The following is a 6,624-nucleotide window of genomic DNA, read 5'->3' on the forward strand; positions in this document are numbered from 1 at the left end:
TTTGAAGACATATTTCCAAACAAATTCTTAACAAAACGATAGCAATATAGTTTCTATTTGATTTATGATGCATACTTTTACTTTTAAATATCATATATTAATAAATTAAAGAAAACAAATTTATTTCTCGCAAAAAATATTGTAATTGATACGAACTGTCAAACTTTATTCGCGTTCCACATTACACACACTCGCAACGAATAAAATAATCGCCCGTATTTAACCTAACTTGGTGACAATTGTCAAAGTCAAACTTCATTCGCGACGAATCAAAAACTCTCATGTGGAAGAAATGTCAAAATCGACGAACATTCGTTCATTCCTTGGTCGTGCTCATGTGAATAGTGCTTAAATATCTCATAGCGTTTTTTACACGTTGAAATAACAAAATGGCTGCTTTAACCTTTATTTAATCCACATGAATTCTGAGTTTCTCACATTTCAAATTAAAATGCCCGCTTGACAGATTTGGGTTTGTTTGCTTTGTTTATTTTTTTAGTGAACTGACACTTTTTAGACGTGTTCAGATACAAGGTTGTTAATAAAAAGAAAATGAAGTTAAGTTAAATTGTCATTTAAAAACCTTTGAAGAGTATGCAAACAATAGAAAAATTATTTAAGTGGAAAATATGTTTTTTTTATTAATTTTTTCTGAATTTACGAACCATGGATTTATATTTACGGACCTTACAATATCGACAAATTAAATGTTTAGCAGCTGTTTTTGTAAGCAATTCAGGCCACAAAAAGTTGGTGATTCGAACTATACAGCGAACACCATTAACGGTGATGGCCTGGTTAATATCATTTTCGAAGAACTACGGAGTGAGGACGCCTCCTGCACAGTCAGTCTTCAGTGACTGATAAGAAAAAGAAAACATTTTGACAGAAACTCAAAGGCACAAAATTGCCACCACGATCTGTCAAAATCGATCCGTCGCTCTTGGACTTAAGTCTTACACACAAGTTTTAATGAAGACTTAAAACATTTATGTTTTATAGCAGCCAATCTTTTTTAAAAACTCTTGATTAAATACATAAAACTCTATGAATAACTTAAAGAAGCCCCTCAGGTCAATAATTGCCTCAAGGCTATTCTATGTGTCAATCGTAAAATAAATACAAAATTCAATGTTGATCTCCTTAGGGAATGTCCAATTTTACAACACGAGGTCTATCTATAAGGTTGACATGTCTGGCTTTTTTTATTTAAAGAGCTAGCCCAGCAATTGACATCTCTCAAAATTAAAATAGGTGGTACATAAATAAAATAAAAAAAACCTGGACTTTTCCTATTAATTTTGAGCAACGTATGCATATTCAAGCCATCCAGGAATATATATAACAAATTATCAACCTATAAATAGTTAATAGCCATCGTACCATCGTTTGTCAAATCCCGATCCCGATACCGACCGACAGACACCCATATTGCAAATTCGAATATAAGTTGCCGCATTAAGTGCTCCCATCGCCACGCCATGCCATACGCCATACACCATACACCACCTAAATGATGTGGTGGATGAAAGTGAATGAATTAAAATTGACCACAACATATCAGATCCGATCAGGAAGATTGTGAAAAGGAAATTAACACTGTCAACAATTCCGAGCCCTGCTGATGGTGCTGCTTGCTGGCTTTGCTGGTCGCCACTTTTGCTCCCTAACCCTCCATCAAGGACGACTACGACAATGATGATGACGACGACGACGTTCACAATTGTGGGTCATTAAGTGATGACCATAACATGGTCATGGTCCGTCGTCGTCGTCGTCGACGTCGTTGGTGTTGGTGATGATGATGGTGGTAGCGGCGATGGCGATGGCGGTGGTGGTGGACAATGATGACTCCGATGATATACCACAGGATGTGCAGCACTCACTAACTCATGTGCGTCCGAGTGGCCATAACCGGATGTTTTAATGATGCTCTTGGGCATGTCCTTTATGACCCAAGAGTGACCATAAGAGTGGAGGAGTCTTGTTTGAGGGCAATATTGTGGTTTGAGTTCCTTTTCCCGTTTCCCTTTTCGCTTTTCTCATTTTCCGTTTTTGTCCTTTCACAGAGTTTTCGTTCGTAATTAGAATGAAATTATTGACCAGAGTCAAGGGATCTACATCTGTTCGAGGTTCGACCATGTTTGCATAGAAAAAAAGTCCAAAAACAAAATAGAAACAACAAGAATTCACATAAGGACATACCTAAGGAAGGATGATGGTAAAACAGTTGCTTTATACAGCTGCATATATAAATGTCCTTTTATTACATCGAGTTCGTGTCGAGGGTGGAATTTATGAGCTTTTATTGTGTTCAAATAGGTGCTCTGTGGGTTGTATTTGGAAAAGGGATGGGAATGGAGATGGAGATGGGGATGAAGTTCGTTTAGTAAAAAGGAAGAGTGTGTTTGTTCAATTGGAATTAATATTAATTTAACCCCCAGACGCAGACGGTAACTATTTCAAGCCAGACGAAATATATTGTCAACCGGTGACTTAAAATCGATTAAATATGGATTAAAATTCTGTTTGCTTTTTTCTTTTGGCCAATTCGAACTCGAAACATTGAATAAAATGTAGGTGCGCATTGCAAACGCTGCCGCCGTAAAATCGTTATCCATTTTTGCATGCTGCAGCGTATAAATTTAAAATTGATTAATATGAGCAATTTTCGGAGAACGAAAGAATTTTATCTCTTTTTATTTTCAGGGCGGCTTGCTTAACAGAGTTGTAGTGTGCAGGTTTTACTATCGATTTCGATTTGGTGTTAAGAGCACAAAGCTTTTAAATAAGATTTATATTTGGAAAGTCTTTTGAATGTCTAGTGAGTATGCAAAGTGCTCTTCTGGTTGTTTTCTTATTTTCAAAAAGAGATATTTCTAAAAACGAGTTTTGCAGTATTTTCTTGGATTCTTTTTATTGTAACAGTAAGAAATTTTAAGAAGACCTATTAGCCTTTTGGGTGCAGGTTATAATTTGTGACAGAAAAGCTATTTGATTAGTTACGTTTGATTCACCAATTGTTTTAGTAAGTTTAAACTATTTTCACGCGTTGTTGGATTACAAACATTAAACAAATCTTATGACACTTCAAATGACAGCTTAGTTTACAGGTGTCAAATATCAGCGCAACCAACTTAAAACAATGAAACTATTGATTCATTGAATGCTTTGAACTACATTTATGGCTGGAGACTAATATTTCTGTGATTTACAGCTTTTAAAACCAAACGTGAGCTTCACATTAGTTAATCTGCTGACAAGTTGCATGAGTAATAGGCTTTTCACACCAAGCCCAAAACTGGTTTTGGCCGAAAACCTACATCGAAAACTCAAGTTTTAACATTCATTTTTGGTTAACCACAAGTTTCTGTAAACCACAAGTTTATACAAAACCTCTTGAAAACTATTAGCAATTCAAAGTTGAACTAAACAAACAAACCTTTCGAAACGTTCAGCGCTCAAATTAATGTAAACAAAACAGCTGATGGTTGCTGTCAAAATAAAATATTTCATTTTGAAATAAATTTGGTCGTGGTAAGTAATTTTATTTATACAATTTCTTTTCAAAATAAGAATTATTGTTTTTTTTTTATTTACAAAATATTTAAGAGAAAAAAAAGGAAACTTTTTGGGAGCTGGGTGGCAACATAAAAACGTCGAGAATAAAAGCCCTGTTGACTTTTTGCGGCACTGGCGGTTCTTTTATGATCCTCTAGAGTTTCAAACGCTCTTTGTTAAGCGAGGAACCTGAATTCACTATGGCTACGGGAAGGAAGACCCCAAGGACTAGGAAGACTTGCTCATAGGTTGTAATAACGTTTCCAAGGGATGCGTGTTCGAACTCGTCGCCACAAATATGTATGTTCGACGCTTTCGCTTACTACCTGGAGAAAGACTTTCCGGTAACTCCGTTCAATTACAAGAGATTGGGAGATATGAGAAAGGGGATAAGTTCATTTTTGGAGGAGAATAAGTATGAAAGAAAATCTCTGGTGGAGGCTATGTCGCAGCGGGCTTGGAAAATTTGCGCCAAAACATTCCAGAATATGGGAATCGTTGTTCCAGTAAATAAAACTACAACAGTGGGCCATTGCCTCTTGATGGACAGCGATGCCAACATCAAGAAGATCTTCAGTGCTTTGGACAAGCCAGGTGAGTCCTCAAAGGTCACCTATGTTGGGTACTGGGCCACAGAGACATCACAGGAAATAGAGCCGATGAACTCGCTATTTCACCTAAAACGTAGGAGGTAGGTATACCGATAGCTGCATGTTAACTTATTTATTTAAAAGAAACAGCTTTTGCGATAGCAAACTCTAGCTGCCACAATTTACCAACATGCGCAGCCAAAAAACTCACATGGCCTTCACTGGGCCTAAAGCGCTCCAATAAGTGTCCTAACGGAACACTGTCTCATAGGCAGACACGCAATACGACTTGGTGTAGCCTCAAATGACTTCTGCAGGAGCTGTATGGTCGAAGAAGAAGAGGAAACAATTTCTTGCCTTCTCTGCACTTGCCCTGCTCTTTCACTAAAACGCAAACTTCATCTGGGAGACTACTCTTTTGGTAATCCCAGTGAACTAGCTAAAAAAGATATCAAATATCTTCTTCGCTTTATAAAAAGCTCAAAATGGTTGGATTAGTAAGAAGTAATTCTCTTGATTTATGTGGTATCACAATGGGCCTTTTATTTTAACCTAATTCTGCGGATTCTAAATCCGCAGCCACGGTAACCTAACCTCAAAATAAGAAGCCAAAGAGTCATGAAGAAACTGCAGCCCATCATTACAGCTTCAGTGATCGCTCTGGATGAGTGTGATTTTGGTACGAATCTGGAACTAGAAATTAAAATTTTCTGCTACGCCCATTAGGACCTACACGAAATCGTTCAGAAACTTCTCAACCCCACCTAAAACTTATAGGCTCGGACGGCTACAATATACATATGACGATTCTGAAGGGACATTTGGCCAGCAGAAGCAATAGTCATAAGCTCAGTAAGCCGAAAACCCAGTTTTGGGTTTGGTGTGAAAAGGCTATAAGGTTAATATCTGTCTTTTACAAAAATACTCAATCACAAAGATGGAAAACTTATTTGCGTTTGACTCTCCAAAATCTGTTTGTTTACATTGTGTCTATTAATAGATTCTAAAACCAACCACAAAATGATATGGTGAACTAGCGACACTTTGAAAAGCAACAACAATGTAGTGAGGTGAATTAACTTTTTTTGACAGACAAATATTTTATCAGTCCTTCCATTTCGCTGTTTTTAAAATATTTATTTTTATGAAACATTCGTTTTCGTTTTATTTTGGTGTCATTATGTAATTTTATTAAAATTAATTCATTAAGCATAATAATCACCATAAGATTCTATAAATCTTTCAACTTCAGACCACGTCAGCACTTGAGATTATGTTGATTAGACTTACATTGTTTTTGAACGCACCCTTAACACTTGCTAAATAAAAGAAACAGATCGGTCTGGAAGATTAAAAGTGAGAATGTGTTTGGTTTTTTGCATAATTTAACGCATACTTTCTCATATACAGTGCTCGGAAGCTTGTAGTCAAACCGAAATGTCAGTTAAAAATGTACATATAATTAATTTAGTATTTTTGGTCTTTGATGAGAGATGTTTCATTTGCCTGTGCTGAAATCAAGCTTGAGAAGTTATATGTTGTAACTGTAAGTAAAATTGATTAAAATCGACTGGGAAAAATCTGTCATAACTGCACGTAAAGCTTCGGCTTCGTTCAGCAAATTTGAACTAGAGCTTCCGTTTGGCATCACATTACGTAACATTAAGTTATTTTCTTACGATTGTCAAATGAAACGTGAGGTCGAAGCTTTATTGTGATATCATGCATTGAATTCCTATGGCTGAACACTTAAACGTACGTCAGGCGTAGCCGAAGCTGAAGCGTGTTTGCGTTTCAGCCATAATTCTCCACTTCGATCTGTCAATTTATGAACTTTTGACATTCAAAGAAACTAGCTCTATATGCTCCATTCCGTCATTACCTTCAACACAATGTCAGCTGTTACCCTATGCCAATATAAATGAAGAAAATTATTGCAAATACAAGCACCACTCTTCTATAGATGTGTCTTACTAAAGAAGATAAATATTTCCACAAAGTATCTCTTTCTTCACACTAAGTAAACCCTAATTTTAAACCCTTGAAAGTTATACCTTCACTTTACTCTTATATAAGCAAAACAAACTTTGTGACATCAGATCAAAGCTCAGGCACAAGAACTAAAATATAAATTAATCTTCTTCTTTAATCGTCCTGTCATCATAAAGTTTATAAATTTCTCTCACACTCCTCTTCCTTCTCTTTCGCACTCCTCCACCTATAAACCTATAAAGTTTATGTATCAAATTACGGTTTTCTTTGGTAAACTATACAAAAAGTGTTCAATTATTTACTTTTAACTTTTTGATACAGTTTCTCATAATAATTGTTAACATAAGAAACCCAAAACGTTTTTCAAGAATAAACTCTTTCAGTCCCTATTGCCTCTTCCTAATACCTACCCAACTCTTGGATCATATTTAAGCAATTTTGAAAGAAGGGATATTTCCTCCTTTTTGTATTTTTAACCAAC

Source organism: Eupeodes corollae, chromosome 3 (genome assembly GCF_945859685.1).
Source record: "Eupeodes corollae chromosome 3, idEupCoro1.1, whole genome shotgun sequence".
In the NCBI taxonomy this organism is placed as follows: domain Eukaryota; kingdom Metazoa; phylum Arthropoda; class Insecta; order Diptera; family Syrphidae; genus Eupeodes; species Eupeodes corollae.